We start from the raw sequence: 21,124 nt of genomic DNA, 5'->3' as shown, positions 1-21,124 counted from the left end.
AAGTCTTAAATCTTTCAACTACCCCAGTAGATTAGCATGACTGTTTTATACTCAGTAGCCTACAGGTTGCTGTGAGGTGACTTGTGTTTTGCTTTTTGCACTATGAAAGACCCAGGCCTATTTGATCTCATATTTCTTTGCAAAACCAGTGGCTTTACAAACACTCACACTAATGATGTAAATCTGTACCAACAAATAACCACAGCTCTCTGAAGAGATAGATTCCTAACTCAAAGTAGTCCTAGCCTATGGAATACGTTACCGCTATAGGTCAAAGTACTAATTTGGCTACCTTTAAGGCTAGTCTTGATGACTGAATGGATTGACACAAATTTAGACCAAGGTCATCATTTACACCCCTGCTCAATTTGGGAGGTGAGCACTATTAAGTGTTTGAAAATGGTCTGCTTAAAGGTGCATATGGCTAAGGTTCTTATGGTTCACTTGCCTAGTATGGTCCTATATCCCTGTGTTTGTATATGATTGGATACTTAATGCAAATTCATTTAATAATGTGCTACTACAAATGGGGAATGTGAGAATTCATCAAAGGATTATTCTTTGACCAATAGCAGAGCAACAACTTTATCTCTAAAGACCATTTTCTGTGAATCAGATTTTTTGCACTTTCTCCACTGGTGTGCAACCATGGAGTTGGTCTATATAATTTGTGGGTCTGTGTGCTCGCACGCGCGGGCACGCATGTGTGTGTGTGTGGTCCCATCATTTCCTTTCATGAAATTGTCTTTCAAGGAATGATCCTTCAATGAATAAACATGCATTTTTCAAACTTAGCTTGAATATACCCAAATGCAGTTTATCACAACCTCCTAGTTTATAATAAATAGATCCAATAAGTGAAACATAAAGATATAACATATAACAGACATATACGATGGGCACAGATTCCAAAATGTTAGGCCAGCATAAAGTAGGTTTACCACTCAAGGAAAAATGATGTCCTGACCTGTGAATAACACATAAATGAAGTTGTTAAAGGGAAAGGCCCACCTGTATATGCAGTACAAAAAAGGCTGTGCATACTTCTCTCTCTCTCTCTCTCTCTCTCTATATATATATATATATATATATATATATATATATATACCTCTCTGTCTCACAAACACACACACACACACACACACACACACACACACACACACACACACACACACACACACACACACATGAAACAATACATTGTTCTCATATTGTTTCATACTGCTATTACAAACACCATTGTTATACATGAGTAGGATAAAGAAATTCTGAAGGCATTCATGCAAAGTTTCACAAATTCCTTATTTATAGTTCCCTATTGCAGAGTTATGCATCAAACAAAAGAATGAAGAATGAACAGCAGAATATGTGAATGCAAATCAGAGGGCATAAAAAGTTCAGTAGGTAAGGCATTACTGTGGGGAATGCCATCCTTGGGTATGTTACATCAATACTGCAGGTTAAAGGTGGAAAATAGTTTTTAAAGATATGTGATTGTGAAAGATGTATAAACAGAGCAATGTACAAAGCAATTGATGGCAGCAAGTGAGGTAGGCTTTACAGTGGTCTGGAACTGTGCTTGGAAAGTCAGCACTACTTCATACATGCAAATTACAACATATGTTTGAATGCCACTGAAACTTACATGATGTTATTTGTGACTGGAGTGTTTAACACATCAAGGGAGTATCCAAAATGCAGATATTCCCTTAATATTTGTACAGTGTGAAATAATGCATGTCTCTCTCTTTCTCTCTCTCTCTTTCTTGCTCTCTATCTCTCTGTCTCTGTCTCCCTCTCTCTGACACACCCATACTATGTATTTGTTAACATTGGTAAAACACTGATCAAGGTTACACTGCAGGTCAGTATATTTTATCTTGCTACATATTGTTACTTCTAGGTGTGTTTAGGTCAGAGCTTACTAGGCAATAACTGTTTTCAAGCTATGCAGATATCTGAAAGACAAGTAGGAATATCTGTACAGTGTTAATACTGTGTCACAGATGTGTACTGAGCTCATTGATGGGGTTGACAGTTTACGTTAACCAAACAGGTTTCATAATAGATGCAGACATGGAGTGAGAGGTATATGGCTTACCATGCATCTGTCTTGATCTCTATGTTTAAAACAGTTCAAAGCATTCAGCTGCATGACCTCTAGATACATCAATGCAGCAGGTTTAACTTAATAAATACCTGGGCTTTCAGCTCAAATTTTACATTTTAAAAAGTTGTTTTGAAGCCAATATGGGCAAGGCACTTATGCAATTAATGGGCTAGAAGAGATTCACTAATATGTTTACATGCGATTCAAGGAAAAAAGAGTATGATTAACGTACCATCCCTAAATTCATCTTTATGTAACTTATTGTGACTCTGAATGATAGCCTTAATACCAGTATTGAACAAACAATAGCAAATAAACTCTGCAAATTCACTTTCCTTTTTGACTGTTACAAGCATCACTCCATTTGAAAGAAAAAGTCAAATGTTTCCAATTAGACTGCATGCTTCATTAATCGTGACTTTGATCTCCCCACCCCCATTCAGGCCAGAAATCAAATCATCCATTTACTCTCTCCAGATCATCAGCCAAAGTGCATTCTGACCAGCCTCAGTACTGGGTTGGCGATAGATGAAAAGGGAAACAATAATTATTTCTAAATGGCTTCTACTTCCTACAGAAATTTGAAATTAGTTGAGTTATACATTTCAGAAACAAACTGTTAGGACACTCATGCTTGCCTTAAATTTTACTTAATAACCTTACAAATGTCATTGCTTTAGAAAAAGTGGTTGAATGTTTTTCTTCAAAGTCCAACTCTCTCTCATGCATTAGGCTGATCATATTTATACTTGTGTTTCAATGATTTACTATAAATCATATTGTTGTTGCAATGGCATATTTAGCATTCCTCTTTCTTTTATGTAATGCATTCCACTTTAAAAATATCACATGTTGCTCTGTTATCCAGTAATATACTGAAATAAAGCACTACGGTATAACACTGGCAATCATTTGTTTATTATATTTTTTTTAATTAAAAGGTGAGCACTGTCATCCTAAAACTCAGTCAGGCATAATCAAACAATGATGGAAGAATACATATCTATTTAAATAAAATGACCAAACATAAAACTTCCTATTAAAATAACTCTGATTAGGAAGCTGGATTACTTAAACAGAAGTCACATAATTAATTTAGACTTTTATCCTTTAATACTAGTTTATAATAATCACTTCTTTAGACCTGAAAAAACACTGGTTGCTACTGTCAATTACCAAAAGTCTTATTGATTGTTTAATACAAGTTCTGTGTCATCTCTATGATCAAGTAATACCACGTTGTCATGCTCAAAACTGTAATCTTCTTATATTTCTTAAATTTAACTTAGATACTATACTGAACATTACATTCTTCTTTTATTCTCACAGAACCAAAGAATTCTTATCAAGTACTCATCTCTCAATCATCTACTATTTTCCTACATAAAATGCTGAAGCCTATCACACTTGGCCTCATAAATAAAATGTTCATTAGCAAAAGTATCTCTACCACTACTTATTATATATACAGTAGTAGGATTTAAACAATAAGGACTATTAGCCATACATTTACAGGCTTTGAGGCCTCCATAATTAAATGCCCCTTTGCTTTTAAGCATTGTTCTTTTCTCAGAATGATCTCTCACTTTTTCTAAAAAGACTCATCAAATTGTGTCTTCTCTCATTAAAGATCAAGGGATATGACTCACAAACTTAGACATCACTGTGACGGACTTTAATATATATATATATATATATATATATATATATATATATATATATATATATATATATATATATATATATATATATATATATATATATATATATTTTTTGGAAGCATCAAGTCTAAACGTGATCACCATCCTAGCACTATTCAAACGTTGTCATTGTTCATTTTAAGTTTTTAATTTTTGAGAGCCCCTTCACTCCTTATTCAGAATAGTTTGATATCTCACATTCCTCTTACTTTTTATTTTAATAGGACTTGTTTCACTTCAGATATAGGGTAAACACTGTAGCTCCTCTGAGCAAACAGCTCACACAATTCATTCAAGCAATTAATAAGATCACAGATATCCCATGTCAGTCTCCTTATTATAATTTCTTGTTGCCAATATTTAGTGGCATATTTTTTATGATATGCACTCATGAAATGTTAAAAAGTATTGCTGTAACATTTGTACCTGTATAATGTATTTCTAAAAGAAGCAGTCATTATTTTGTATACATATACATCCAAATATTTAACATTACTATCCAAATACTTCAGTGTGAATCTCAAATGCTCAGTTGTGCTACTAATACATTTAGTAAACTCATTGTTTTCACATCTCCATTACACAGCAGAAAAATATCATCAATTAAGCTGATATATATATATATATATATATATATATATATATATATACACGTGTGTGTGTGTGTGTGTGATTTGCATATGGAACCATGAATAAATAGATTAGCAAAAGTGGGAGCAGCAATTGCTTCCATTACAACTCCTGCACATTGTTTGAAGACATACTGTTGAAACATTAATGACATTCTTAAATCTTCATTTTTCTGGCATGTAATATTTTCTATAAATGTATTATATTTCCATACCTTTATTTTGGTGAATCACTCTGCATAATGATTTTACATTATAAGTTACCAAAATCAGTTCAGCTACAAATTGTACATCTTTTAACTTAGTGATGAAATCAAAACAATCCTTTACATAGGAGATGATCTTGTTTACCAAGAGTCACTCGTCTAGTCAGGATGAAGTAGATGAACATTGTGGGCTCTGTTCAAGCAGCTTTATTATGTACAAACACATTAGAAATAAAGCTAAATAACTTTAACGTATATACAAACTAGCTGTTTCATACATAGATGTTCACACACTGGCTGTACTCACAAAATGGCAATGAAGCTAGCACATGCTTGCTATTTATATGCACATTCAGGTCTTAGAATAGCTTCTTAAAGGTATAACACATCTGTTATTCTACATTCTCCCTCTTTGAGAAATGAGTCATGCATATTGATGATATTGACTGACTTACAATTTATACCAAATAATTTTCATCATGCAATTATACAGAACTAGATACATATATACAGCTACATCCAGGTTGCGGTGTATTTCACACTGGGTTTGGAAATATGACCAAACTGTATTATATAGAAACTGGAATTAGGTTTAGCAACTGGGATTGTCTCTGCTGAATGTGCAACTTTAGGGACATCAGGAACATTGTCAGAAATGGTAGTGCGAAGCAAGACACGTTCTGGAACAGGAACATTGTCTGAATTGCTCTGAGATTTAGTCTAGATCACAGGAACAATACTGCGATATTGGTTGTGATACAGGAAGACAAATGTCTATGATTTCTCCTGTACTCCACAGCCTCAGATTTCACAAAATAGGATCTTGGCTCTGCACATATACTTGTTACTTGACCAATCCAGTCAAAACCTGTCACTGTTTGAATCCTCACTGTCTCTCTTTCTTTCAATGGATGAAGAAATCTGCTCAATTTGTTGTAACTGGACTTTGGGAAAGAATGCTTTCTAAATAATTGGGCTTTGATTGCTTTGTTGTTTTTAGCTTTGGGCATCAATAAACTGGAACTAATAGTCAATGTTGTTCTGATTTGCCTGGAGAAAAGTCTCTAAGCAGGTGAGCCAAATATATTGTTACAGGGTATGTTTATGAGATTAAGTAAATTCAAAAAGACATCATTATTATCATGCTTTGACTTCTCAAGTAATTGCTTTGCATTCTATGCTGCATGTTTAGCTAGCTCATTTGATTGTGGATATTCTGGACTACTGGTAACATGTACAAAGTCCCATTCTCTTGCAAATTTCTGAAACAACTGACTGGTAAATTGGGTACCGTTGTCAGAGATAAGCTTCTGTGGATTTCCATGGACTGAGAAATGAAGTTTCAGCTTGGTAATAACAGTAGTGGAAGTTAGGTTAGGTAGTAGATCAATCTCAAACCAATTTGAATAAGAGTCTACCAGTACTAATTAATGTTGATTGTTCCACTGAAATACATCAGTGGCTACTATTGACCAAGGTAGTTCAGGAACTTGACTTAGCTTAAGTGGTTCTTTCTGCAAATGTGGTTTAGTACTATTGCATATTGAACAAGAAGGAAGTACTTTATCAATGTCTTTTGCTAGAGAAGTCCAAAATACTAGTCCTCTCACCCTTCTTTCGGGAGCTTTGGAACCTGGGTGACCATGATGCAAAATCTGGATGTATTTGTGTTGTAAGGAAGCAGAAACAACAATTTGAGGACCTTTGAAAATAATGCCATCTTCCATCAACATCTCATCTGTGTAAGGAAAGTAGGGTTGCACTTCTGGTGGTACAATAGATTGCCTGATGGCCATCCATCATTGATGTAGTGATGGAGCTTTTGCAAAACTGGATCAGGCTTTGTGTGGTCTCTTAGCTCATCAAGTCTTGTGGTAGAAAAATTATGCACTTCCATGACATCAAAGTCAAAAGTCTCTGCATCAAGCTGTTCTGTTGTATTTCTGGGTGATCTGGATAAGGTATCTGCCAGATAAAAAAGTTTGCCCTTTGTATAGACCATTTTAAAGTTGCATTTTTGCAATTTAAGCAGCATTCTTTGTAATCTTGCTGGAGTTGAATGGATAGGCTTCTTTAAAATAGTAACCAGAGGTTGCTAATCAGTTTCAATCTGAATATCTCGACCATAGATATAATCATGAAACTTGGAGCATGCAAACACTATAGCCAAAAGTTCTTTCTCAATCTGAGAATATTGCATTTTAGTTTGGGTAAGTGTTCTACATGCATAGGCTACTGGTCTATCCCCTTGAAGAAAGAGTGCACCTAGACGAAATCTTGAAGCATCGCAGGAAAGAGTTACTGGTTTGTTGATATCATAGTATCTTAATGTAGGTGGAGTAGCAATTTTTTGCTTAAGGTCCTCAAATGCTTTCTGGTGATGTTCTAACCATGAACATGCAACATTCCTACATATTAGCTCTCTCAAAGGTGCTATAAACTCACTGAAGTCTGGTATAAACTTGCCTAAATAGGTGGCCATGCCAAGAAAACATTGCAGAGGTTGTACAATATCTGGCGATGTCATCTCAAGAATGGCTGCTTGCTTGGACTGGTCTGGTCTCAAGCCAATGCTAGTAAATAAATGACCTACATAATGCAACTTCTGGTAGTCTGAATTTGCATTTATTTCAGAGGGATAAGCTTCAAGTTTACTTCACGTGCTCTGTCTAGAACTCTCTTAAGATTTCTGGCATGCTCTGCTTCACTATTGCCTCTGACTAGCAAGTCATCTACTATTATGGCACATGGGTAATCTAAAAAAAGTTGCTCCATCACACGCTGGAGGACTTCATTTGCAGAATTTATTCCAAATGGCATCCTGAGAAATCTATATCTTCCAAATGGGGTACTGAATGTAGTCAGTAATGAAGATTTGCGATCAAGCATCACTTGCCAAAATTAACTTTTTGCACCCAAGACATAAAAAACAGTGGCATTTGGTATTAGAGCTGCGACTTCCTTGACTGTACGCATAGGATGATGAGGTCTTTTTAATGCTTTGTTCAAATCTCTTGGGTCAATGCATATTCTGGTTTTGTCTAAGCCTTTTTTGTGAGCTGCTGCCATGGACGACACCCATTTGGTAGATTCTGTAACTGAACAAATTACATCTTGCTGCACCATTTTGTCCAACTGGTCTTTGACTTTATGCTGCATGGCTATCAGAACTTTTCTTGATGGTCTGACCACTGGACTGATCTATGGGTCTAACTTCATAGAATATACAACTTGTCATCAAAAACATCAGCATTCTCTGAAAAAATAGTGCTAGTGAAGCTGTAACTGAGACATTTGCTTATTTGATGAACTTGTTTGGTAAAAAAAAAGAGTCATTCTCAAACTGTCTCTGAGACCTAATAATGACTACACAGGTCTTCAGACTATATAAAACAATAAGCTATAACATGAAAGCACTACTGAGCCTTTGGAATGAATTTCTTCAACTCCATAAGCAGCAAGTTTCACACAATTGGTCACGTTTAGTTGTTCACCAACTCTCACTTTAGCAAAAGTATCTGCAGACATAACATTACACTTTGAACCAGTGCCTACTTTTAGCTCAGTGGGTTTACCATTGATCCAGACAGTACAAAACACTTCATTCTTTGCCAATAGGTCTACTTCATCAATTCTTTCAGCAACTATTGATGCTAGAAAGCAGACTGTTGCAGTTCTACATGATCAATTTGCTTTTTTGAATGACCCCGCTTTATAACAGTATGAGGCTTACTTGATTTACAAAATTTTTGAAAATTGTTCCATTTCTTACATTTATTGCATTGCTGACCAAATGCTAAGCACTTTTCTCTTTTAGACTCATGGTTGGCACCACAATTGCGACAGTTAACAATGAAGCTTGACTTGGGTTTTGCTGACTCACCCTCGTACTGCACTGAGCATGCTCCTTTAACTGAACTTGTCTTAGAACTTGCTGGAAGATTGCAGGACCTCCCAGGAAAAACTGCAGGGGCTGCAGCAGCCATGTGCTTAGGCCTGTTTCTGCTTGCCACATGTTGCATGCTGTCTACATTTGCTCTGGAGCCTGCTGAAACCATGCTCATCACTTACAAGCATATTCATGTGCCTTTCTGTAACTTCATGGATTTGACAAATCTCAATAGCTTTGCTCAGCATTAAATCACTGTCACAAAGCAAAATCTTTCTCACAGCAGTACTATTAATATCACACATGAGCCTGTCCTTTATTAACTCATCTTTTACATCACCAGACTTACACATTTTAGCTTTGTTCCTCAGGTCAGTAATATAAGCTGCAAAAGTTTATCCTGGCTTCTGATCTCTTGTGTAAAACAAATGCCTCTCTAATGTAACATTGGTCTGGGGGTTACATATCGCTCTGAATTTGCACTTCAAACACTCAGGGTCTTCCCTTGATTCAGCCTGTATAATAATATGATGATTTTCCCATTCACCTTCATACACTGCTGGTGCATATACAAATGAAAGCTCCCTTTCAATGGCCTCTGACCCTTCTAGGTTTAGCAAAATGAATGCCCTGGTGGATGTATCTTTATCAGAGTAAACTGCTTGTATAAATATATCATACTCTTGCTCAAATATTCTCCAATTCTCTGCAATATTCTGATCAAATACAACTGGTAGTGGTTTTTGAAAGCCGTCTGCCAGTATGCACGAACACACACATATATACATATGCTAGAAATTTATGCCAGTACTTGTAATTATGCCCACAAGCACAATAAGCCTCTGTATAACTGAACTTTGTAAAATACATTTCCCGGGCACTGTAATACTCTTGAATAATCACTGTACTGTAAGAAACAACCTCTTATCAGTGTAAGAAGTATTTCAAATAACAGTACTATGCAAATGATCTGGGCAGATGAAGCTCAGAGTAAGAAAAATAACTGCACTTTGCAAATCAACAGTACACAGCACAGTGAAATTCCTCAAAATGGCTGCACTTTGCTAAACAACTCTGTATAGTGCAAGAAACACTCTGTAATGGTAGCACTCTGCGAATAGACACACACAGCACAAGAAACTTTTAAAAATGGCTGTATTTGACTGCACTTTATTAGATAGTGGCACTTTGCACGCAACAAACCCTTCACATTAAATGCACAATAACAAACACACACTATAAGCACTTTTACACACCTTGAGATACTTCGAATAACTCTATAATATTCAGAGATCCAATCAATGCAAAGTATTTGTTTATGCCAAATCACAGTAATTCACCAAAAAAACATTCAGTCACCTTGCTTTATTTATATGCAATGTGCCCTTTTTGCCCTTTGTTATATTCATTTTGCTCATTTAGGATCATAGGATCATAGTAAGTTGCTAGACTATTGGCCCTGATGCCCTTATAAGCCTAGCCAGGAGTTTTGCCCATGCATAGACAAATCAGCACCCAATGCCCCTGTCCAGCAGGAACATGGGTGGAATCCCAGCAATGTATTTTCTATTCCCCATCCAGTTATCCAGATTGCGCTTAAAAAGGGGTAAAGAGGTACTCTGCTTGACGTAGAGAGGGAGTCTATTCCATAGATGGGGGAGTCTCTGTGACACAAATCTGTGCTGCCAGCAAGTCCTATTGATGTCACAGACCAGTTTGAGGCCGCATGTGTGGGTTACTCGAGTCTAGCTTGATTTGCGGATATGCAGCAGTCCCATCAAGGCGGGGTCCGAGATCGCCTTGTATGCCAGACAGAGGTCACCTCTGAGGAGTCTGTATGAAACAGAGTAGAGGCATAGGGCTTTTAGCCTATCTGTGTATGATAGATTTTTGAGGCCCTGGATTCTCCTGGTGAGGAACCTCTGTGGTCTCTCCAGCTACTGCATGTGCTTTGCAAGGTACACGCTGAATGAGCCGTTGTACTCAATAATGGCCTTATAAAGGAAGAATACAGGAATGTTATGACCTCCTTGTCTCTGGATGAGATACCCTTACTTATGAGGTGGGCCATGTAGAAAGCTTTCCATACAATGGAAGCAACATGGTGGTCAAAAGTCAGGTTGCTATCAATCTGGGTGCTCAAATCTCTCGCAACTGATTGCATGCTTAGAACATTGCTATTAATATGATCATTTGTGGGGACATCCCTCATCCCCAAAGGGGATGATGATGCATTTTTTTGTATTCAGCTTGAGGCCATGTTTCTGGTACCAGTCTTTTGTTTGGGTGAGACCCTCTTGGAGGATGTACACATCACTAGGGGAACTGATGACAGCTCCCAACTTGCAGTCATCTGAAAACTTGGTCAGCCATAGCCCACTGATTTTGGCCTGTACCTCAGAAATGTATATCTCAAATAAAAGAGGCCCCAAGACTGAACCCTGGGGTATGCCACTCGATATGGGTCTACTGCTTCAGGTGGCTTCCCCTATTTTGACTAGGTGGGTTCTATAAGTGAGCAAGCTGGCTACCCATCTGGTAACGTATGAATTGATGCCTAGTTTAGAGAGTTTATATATTATGCCCAAGTGAGGAATAGTGATGAATGCTTTGGCCAGGTCAAGGAAGGCGGTGTGCACTGTCTTCCCCTCATGCATGGCTTTGGTGACTGTCTCAAAAAAGTCAACCAAATTTAACAGGCATGACCTCTCCTTGATGAAGCCAAACTGTGTGGGATCGAGTTTTTGGAGACTGCCAATGTCATTGTTAATGAGGTCCATGATAATCCATTCCATGGCCTTGCAGATCAGGATAGTAAGGTTGATGGGTTTATAATTTCCCAGATCAGTGGACACTCCACCTTTGTGTAAAGGGATAACAGTGGCTGTCCTCCACTCAGCTGGGACAAAACCAGTACTCAGGCTTTGGTTGAATAGGGTGCCTAATGGTGTTATAAGTTCCTGCCTGAGTTCATGTAGGATGCAGCCTGGGATGTTATCAGGTCCCATGGATTCTGTATTTTCTGCCTTTGTGAGAGCAGTGATGACCTGATCCCTAGATGTAAGGGGATGGGGGTAGGTACTGGGAATGTCCTGATTTACTAATGGGGGAGGACAGAGGGGTGACATTTTTGCTGAATCTGTCAGTCAGGAAGTTTGCCATATCTACAGCATTTGTATACATTGTGTCCTTGACCATCAATTCTGAACAGATCAGGGTGCTACCTTTGAGACTACTGAAATATGTGAAGAAGGCCTTGTGATTGTCTCTATTAGATGTGGCCAATTTGGACTCGAAGCTTGCTTTGGAGGATTTCACTAGTGCTATTTTTGCTTGTTTAGGCTAAGGAGAGAGTGCTTCCAGTTGGGCACCTGCTCCTTCTTGGTCCTGGTCAACTATTTTTTTCTTTTGTTATAGAGTTTATTTATTGCAGATGTCCACCAGACAGGATTACTCTTCCTTGCGAAGGATGATTTAGTCCTGTCAGGATTTCCTGATTCCATGCATCTATATAAATGTTCGTATAGTAATTTGGTATAGTTTTGGATACTGGTGCCAGTTCCAAGAGAGGGGAGGGGGCCGTGAAGCTGTTTATACCATCCCTCAGGAGGCTGTAATCAGCTCTGGAGAAGTTTTTTTGATTGACCCTCGCTAGACAGGGATCGGGGGAGATGGTGACTTCAAACATGACTGCTTTATGGTTGGATCTTACAAGGAAGGATGATACTGCAGGGATGCTGCAGTGGTTACTCATATTGGTTAATACCAAGTCCAAGATAGTATCACCTCTTGTGGGGGTATCCACTAAAGCATTTGCACTGCAAATTTGAGGAATCTCTGGGCATTTGTGTTCTGGCAAGAGTAGTTCTTCCAGTCTATGTTTGGATAGTTAAAGTCACCTAGGATCAGTATAAAGGGTTGAATCTTGATAGATTTGAAGAGGTCTAGATAGGCAGTTTGGACATCTTGGGTCAGATTTGGGGACTAGTAGCTAGGTATGATTTGCATAGGGGTCTTGTCAATAGTTAACTGCACCTGGAGTGTCTCCTGCACGTCATACTGTTTGACCAGCCTGGAGGTATGCATGTCTTTAATATATATTGAAACTCCACCTCCTTTGGCTTTACTACCCACAGTTTGGGGTCTGAATGTATGATAGGATAAGTAACCAGGTAAGGCTGGGGTGCTCTCCACACCTTTGAAGCATGTTTCTGTGACCACACAGAAGTCAGCATTTTCCAGGTTTAGGAATGCTTGCAATGAGTGCAGTTTCATGTTTAGACTCCTAGCATTTAGCAGCATGACCTTTAATTTGTGTTTTGTTGAAATTTTTATGTTGGTAGTTTTAACCTCATCACTTTTCCTAAAAAAAGGCACTATAAGGGAGGCAAGAGCCTTTGCCAGAATCCTGAAGCCCAGGTGAAACAGATGCAGGCCATCTCTGACAAAGCATCATGGTCTGTCGATCATATCTTCCCAGGCTGTCAGGTACTGGATCCCCCTGGAATGACACCAGAAACTAAGCCAATTGTTAAAGTCTGGGTGATGGTAGAATGCTTCTTAAGGCTAGGGACATACCTGCCTGGGACACATATTCAGCAAGTTCAATCATGTCTCTCTTCATATAGTCCAAGGAGGTATGTCTCAAGTCATTCACACCAACATGGACTATGATAGAGTCATAACAGTACCTGTTGTTGAGAGACTTGAGTACGTGTGTGATATGGTGGATTCTGGCCCCTGACAGACAACTAACCATGACTTTCTCCTTATCCAGCCTGGTGAGAGGCACATCTGTGAAAATTGTTGCCCTGTCCCTATGACTAATATGTTGGGTTTATGGTTAAACCTTAGTGGTTGTGAGACACAGGTGTGTGAACTATGTGTGGTATGTGGTGTGGAGGGCTGTGGAGATCACATGTGTATTTGCCTCAGAGGTTTTTGCCTCAGAGGTCTCCTTTGTTTGGGTATGTTTTTGTTGAGGACCTCCACATATGTGGGTGTGTGTTGTGTAGGTGTGGGTGGTGTTTGAGGTGTAGTGATTGTGTTGACACCCTTCTCAGTGCCAGATATGCCGGCTTGTGAGGGAGAGAACTTGGACTATAGATTCCTAATGTAATTGCATCTCTCACAAATTGTGTTCGTAGGTGGTAGTAGTAGGTGGTTGTCTGTGTACATAAGGCAGTTGCTACACTGTCTCAGGGTGCCCATATCAACCAGACTGACAGGAGACATTGTAAGAAATTGTCCATTCATATTTTTCAGAATCTGAGAGAAAAGGCTAGTGAGAGCTAAGGGGTTAGCCTAAAGCCCACATTCTTAAACCAAAACTAAGTGGCTTAGAATAACACTTACAATTTAAACAGGCTATGAACAAGCAGTAACAAATGCAACAGAAAAGATGCAATTGAACACATTAGAGAACAAGCCACAGCAAGTAGCAGAAAAAGCAAGATGAGGTAATAGAGCAGGAGGAGCAAACTCAAATACAGCAAAAGAAGCTGAATAAAGTGTTTTTTTAGTAAAGTGGAAAGGGAGAGAGGAGGAACAGAAGAAAATTCAAGGTTAAGGAACTAAGGAGTTTGACCTTCCCAAATGATCTCAGTATTAGGTAGAATAAGCTAATGAGATGGGACTGTGAGGAGTGTCCCTTATCAAATTTACGGTAGGAGCAGGCAACAGCAAAAGCAGCAACTATAAGAGCACAACTGCAATGGTGTCGGAGGGTGGAAGAAATCAAAAATTCAACCACAGATCAGCAATTACATAAATGGAGACACAGAAAAGTAAATAATTCAGTCAAACAAATAAATCAATAAAAACAGTGCAGTAAACTAATGCAGAACTGTTACACAAATAAATAAAAAACAAGCAAAATAAATACAACCAGTGCAATGCTGATAAGAAACACTGAACAATTAAAGTGTGAAAACTACACTTATATTGCTCTGTAATTCAGATTTTTAAGAAGTATTCTCCGTCAGGCACAAATGGAGCTCAGCAAGATAAGCAGGGATTCAACTCAAATGTAATATTTTTATACCAGCAGATAAAAGACCCTTCCAAAGTCACACCCTGAAACAAAGAGATAACACAGAAGCTGTTTGACCAGTTTTAACTCTCTGGACTGAGTACACCACAAATTCCCAGTACAGGTGGGCAACAGGAAAAGCCACAAACTATACAAAAAGTCAACCACAGATCAGCAATTATATAAATGGAGACACAGAAAAGTAAATCATTCAGTCAACAAAATAAATAAATAAATAAAAACAGTGCAGCAAACTAGTGCAAAACTGTTACACAAATAGAAAACAATGCAGTACTGATAAGCAAAATAAATATACAATCAGTGCAGTACTGATAAGAAACACTGAACAATTGTGTGAAAAATAATCTTTTTTCACACTCATTATATTTTCTTGTGCTTGTTTTAACTCTAAATATACCAAACAAAAACCAGCCACAGGAAATGGCATGGTAATTATAACAAATGCAAACAAAAAATAAAAAATAAGATACTGAGCCTGCCAAGCTGAAAGGCAAGAAAAACTCTTTACTGACCAAAAATCCAGGTAAGCGCTTTCATGATTAACTTATTGCTTCATCAGACAAACTAGTAGAAAGACAACCTAGATTTATATCCAATAACAGCCAATCAAATATTAAAACCAATTAAACACCTTCTAAAACATTGGTACATAATATGTAAAAAAATGCAAGACTGTCTGGGGAGTGCCCTAAAAGATACAACCTAAATATACAACAATAAAACATAATGAAAAATTCTAATAAGCATGAGTTAAAAACATACATGAAATTCCTATTAAATGCATATAAAAACATCCATTCTTAATGCTTCAAAGGGTGTGACTTCAAAAAGGGCTTCAAAGTAAAAGCTTTGTTTAAGCCTGGTGGTTTCTCAGCATTAAAAAGCAGGATCCATTTTTGTCACTCATCTAGTCAGGATGAAGTAGACGAACAGTGTGGGTTCTGTTCAAGTAGCTTTATTATGTACAAACACATTAGAAATTAAGCTAAATAACTTTAACATATATACAGACCAGCTGTTTCAAACATAGATGTTAACACTCTGGCTGTACTCACAAAATGGCACTGAAGCTAACACATTTATATGCATGTTCAGGTCTTAGAAATGCTTCTTAAAGGTACAACACACCTGTTATTCCACACTAAGCCACTAAACTTAGTATCTGCTACCAATGCTGGTATTGCAGTTTTTCCCCCTTTCACTATAAAATACATCTTAAGGAAAGATTAAATACGTTACCATGTGATTTTGGTTTTCTGAACATCTTTGGAACCACTGGAATTTAAACTCTGCTAAATTCATACATTTCTGTAGACATTACCTGATTTAACAATACCTCATTTAGTGCAACATCAATAGACTTCATTGCCCCATTAGCTTCCAATTTAGTCACTTCCAGAAAACTACTACTAATATTCAATATTTGGTACTTCCTTATTATAGTGGTCCCCATGATAGTGTCTGTGCTTGCCACAATAAGGAAGTACCCAATTTACTTGTGATATTATTTTATTTTTGTAAAGTGTTATAAATTGAAACAAAGACATCATAATCGCATACAATCTATAAAGACTTTTTGGACAAGGGATAATCTGTATAATTGCACTAAAGAAAAGGAGTCTGAAGCTTGTCTAATGGGAGGTGCTGATTTTACAGCTTTTATTTAGATGTAATGGATGTTTAAAAAATTCTGACCATTAACGTGGTATGATGGTGTTACTAGCTTCTGCAAAATATCTAAATGCAAACACAATCTGTAATAGAAAAGGAACCCTTTAAAAAAAACATAAGGTTCTCGTTTTCAGTTAATCTTAAGTTGGCTATTCAGCCTGTTTCTCATGCAGCTCCGATAATGTGTTTTGCTCTCCGTCTGTATGCAGCCGTTCCTAAGTAGAGTAACCAAGGGACAGGGCAACAATTTTCAATACCCAAATGTAAGGGTAAGTATATCGATGGATACTCCCTTCCCCAAAAAAAAGGCATGCATTAGTGTTTTGTTCTACTCCTGTTTTAAGGCCGCTATCGCGGGGGCCACTATAATAAGGAAGTACCCAATATTTCTAACATCTTTATCTTATCTGCTTCACAGTCCCTAACTAAAATTTGGCCACCATTGTTTACTTTTAAATAACGTCTACATACATCATTAATCAGATTTTCCAAAGACACTCTTCTATAAGATTATAGTATTTCATATTATAAGGTTTTGATAAGATAGTATGAATTAGCTTCTATATGCTGTTTTAAATACTTCCAAAACAGGATGTAAAATGGAGTTGAATGTAGATGGCTTTCTTAAAACATGACAATTAGTATTAGAAATCCTGTTACTATAGATTAAACATTCAGACTTATCTGTCTAATAGAAAATCTAAGGTCTGTAATCATCTAGACAAATTTTGCATTTAGTGGAATGAATGTAAAACTCTTTTCAATGGCCACTCTTTCTTCTACAGTTAATTATTGTTTAGATAACTTGTTTATTACCTGGAACTTCTGAATTATCTGTTGTCAGAATTATGGTAATCCCAGTTCTGAAACTGTCTCTGTTGGGATCACTGTTGTTGACTGCAATCCCAAAAATTGCAGTTATACCACATTTGGCATCTTGTTGGTCTTTCTCAGGAGCGGCCTTAGGTCAACTGGTGCCCTAGGCAAAAGGGCTCCATGGCACCCCCCCACCACACCACTTGGTGCCCTCATCCTGGTCTACCTACACCAAATACTGGAAAAGCACCCCTGCTAGACTGGCGCCCTAGGCAGCTGCCTAGTTGGCCTATGCCTAAGGCCGGCTACTCTCTTCAGAGAATATGGTGGATTTGAAGTTTGGAGTTTTGTTAGTTGATTCTTCTTCCCTCAGAATGTTGACTTACATATCTTCCATTGACCTGATTGGTTCCTTGTTTCATGTAAGTAGTAGGCAGTCTGTTTGCAGACCATTATTACCTTAGCTAAGAATTCATATTCGGATATTCCCTCCAGCCTCAATGAGGCTATCTCAAGATAAACTGGGGGGGGGGCTAGAATTTGAGGCTGCCCTTCCAATTATTTAGGTTTTCCTTGATAGTGGAAAGGGTGTTACTCTGCTTGACATATAGTGGAAGCTTGCCCAAGAGATTGAGGATACATTGTTATATGAACCCATCATGCTACTATGCATTAATATATCTGTTAATAAAGGTTTAGTTCCTTTATCTAGGTATTTGAGAAACCATTTACACTGTGAAGGAGCAGGACATGAAAGGAGGTCAGATCTTTCATGGCTCAAAAGACTTGGCACTGATCTCCACAGAGAAGTCTATAAGAGACTGAGTACAGAAAGAGAGCTGACAGTCTTTCCTGATAACTAAGATATTTGAGGCCACTGATATTTTAGTTAGGAATCTCTGAGGTCCTTCAAACCGATTGATATGTTTAAATAAATACATGCCAAAAGGGCATTATATTCAATAAGGGGTCTGATGAGATATGACTAAAGGGGAATTTAGACTTTTTTGAATCTAGAGGGGATGTATTTAGATGAGCCAGATAGATGGCTTTCTGAAATGCTGCAAACACATGATGGTTAAAAGGTAATGGATTATCAACAAGAATGTCTAAGATCTCTTATGGATGTCTGGTGCTGTGTCACCTGTATGGCATGGGAAAATGTTTTATTTATCAAAATGAGCTATACTATACTTTATTTGCATTTAATCTGAGAACATTGCCCTTGTACCAATTACTAACACTATCTAACCTATGTTGGAGTAGTTGACCCAGTGGAAGACTGAATACCAACACCCAGCTTACAGTTGTCTAAAACAGATAACCATAGACCAGGAGTGTTGGTGTTGGTCTGAACGTCTGAGAAATAGATAACAAATAAGAAATGGTCTAACACTAGGTCCAGTATTACACCACTTGAAATAAGTTATGCTTCAGAAGTAGTACCTGTGACTCTAACCAGATGGGCTCTCTCTGATAGCCACTTAGCTATCCATCACACAAGGATTTATATTCAGATTTACAAGTCTGTAGATAGGTAGGGTAAGTAAGGTGAGTACAAGTGAAACCTGGGAAAGTGTCAAAAGCCCTGGTCAAATACATTTGTGCTGCAAGTACTATGTAACTAATGTCCACTGCTTTAGCAAATTTTTCAAAGAAATGAATGAAGTTAAAGAGGCAGGACCTTCTTTTGACAAATGTGAATTAAAAATCAATGTTCATATTTAATCAAGTGTGAGATAATACACTACATATCTTTACATATGAGGCTCAGCTGACCTGGTTTCATTTAGTGGCTTGACTGTCTCTGGCAGAGCAGAGGAAAGATCGGCATGTCTGTCCTGTGGGAAGGTCATGTGTCTGCATACTCCTTGTATTAGATTCCTGGATGAGGCCTGGGATGTATAAGAGTGCAAGTCCTAAAATGGGAGTAGAAGGGTGACATTGGTAGAGTCACTACAGAGGTAGGATGGTAAGGTCCATGTCCCTACTGCATATCCATCCATGAGGATGCAGAGGTGTCTGAAGGGGAGGGGGCAGGGAGCTACAGCATTAAACATAAACCTCTTGGCAACAATATAACTCTGCAGTGGGCTGACTTGTTCTTCTCAGTGTCTCTGAGCATAGGTCAGAGTAAGTTTAGGGCTATTTCCTTTGGGTCCAAGTGGGCAGTATTATTTTGAAATAGCTCTGAGCATTGTTTGCTGCTAGGTCTTGACTTTCTGACACAGATAAAGAAAAATCTGCAGTAAGTTTTGGTTTTAGTGGCTATTTTAAGTTCATATTCAGCTTTGTGTTTCTTAATGGCTCCCTTAAGCTCTTTACTAGATTACTTATGTGTGCTTTTAAGGTAGGTAGGTTGAGAACCCTTATGAGTATTAAGCTATTTCTTAAACTAGTTATATAATTAATTTATATGGCTTTTCCACCATAAGGGATTTTTTTTTATTTTTTCACTATATTTAGTGTAGAAAGGAATTGGTGTATTACTATAGTTGATATTTACATGGAAATAAAGCTCACACACCTCATATGGAGTGTAGATTTACTTCATGACTTCCTTGGGGTTTACTTATGATCCATTGATAATCATTTCTTTGGCTGACTGTTTAGCAAGAATAAAAAAATGAAAATGGTAATGCAAAAAACAAAACAAAACATTTTTTATGGGGGGAGAAGCCCTCCTGCACCCCCCATATGTATGTATGTATATATATATATATATATATATATATATATATATATATATATATATATATATCTGTATGTATGCATATACCAAATTCACAGTCACACCACAGTGAAGAAAAGGGGACCAACCCTCAAAAAGCACGCCACCAACTCACTCCATACTCTACATTGTGGCAAAACTCGCTGCAACATTAAATTTTTGCACTTAAGCCATTTGACCACAAGTTCAGTAAAAACACATAGGTAATCCCCTGCGTGGATAACGTAACTAACTCTTAAATGGTGTACCTTAGTGAAAGGGACATTTCCCTGCAGGGCCTTAATTCAAAGAGAGCACATGTGCAAGTGCATCCAATGTATAATAGTTTTCATCTTGTCTACCTTTTGTTTAACTTTGTTGCCTAGGTACTTTTGTTGCCTAGATACTGAGATCAAATGATCTAAGCATATGTCTGGCCACAGCCTGTTACACTGATTGCTTATCCTATAATCTGTTCATTCTTTTACTAGTTACTGACTTTTCCAGTTCTCATCCCTTATTGTTAACTTAGGTAGAGACGTATACATCATGTACTTGCTCTTCCATCTACTTAGAAGTTTTTAATGTGTTACTTTCAGGGATAATTCTTTTTATTCTTCATTCTCCATACTTTCATTGACAGATAAGTGTTTTCAAATGGATTACAGCTCCTGATGGCATATATTCCATCAATTCTGTTCTCCTGTCTCCGCCACTCTCATCTGTTTGTGGTTACCAATAACTTCAGACTAAGATTCTGTTTTTGATATTCAGGTTTGCATTATAGATTAATCTTTTTTCCTGTTGTTCTGTTTCTATCTATTTCTTTCTCTGTCTGTTTCTCTCCCTCTCCCTCTCTCTATCTCCCTGTCTCACTCTCTTTCTCTAATTTTCTCTTCCATTCTTTCAATTTCTTTCAACAAATCTGTCCTTTACTTATCTCTTAGGGAGCTGTTACTGAACATCTCCTAGATAAGTGTCCATGTTAATTAAAATACTACACTGAATTGCAGACTTGTATATGCCCTGTTTCACCTGGTTATTAGAAACCATAAAGATTCAACATATTTTTAATTGCTATGCTCTCCACAGCTGTTCAAAAATGTAACTCGTGTTATTCATCTACTGGCACAAATTTCAGTGTGTTAAACAAAATATACTTATGAGAAACAAGTCATCCTAGGAGAACAGTATCATTTCTAATTCTAGTTTTATTAGAGTAGAAGCATTTTCCATGATGGTGTCTCTATATTCACTTCAACAGGTACCGATGAAGTTTTATTAATTCCCTAGTTAGCTGAGATTGGCATCCGTACCTGCACAAGGTCCATTACTTTTATT

Source organism: Protopterus annectens, chromosome 6.part0 (assembly GCF_019279795.1).
Source record: "Protopterus annectens isolate FY-2018-M chromosome 6.part0, PAN1.0, whole genome shotgun sequence".
Taxonomy (NCBI): domain Eukaryota; kingdom Metazoa; phylum Chordata; order Ceratodontiformes; family Protopteridae; genus Protopterus; species Protopterus annectens.
The sequence above is the reverse complement of the archived record's forward strand: the minus strand, read 5'-3'. Positions refer to the sequence as shown.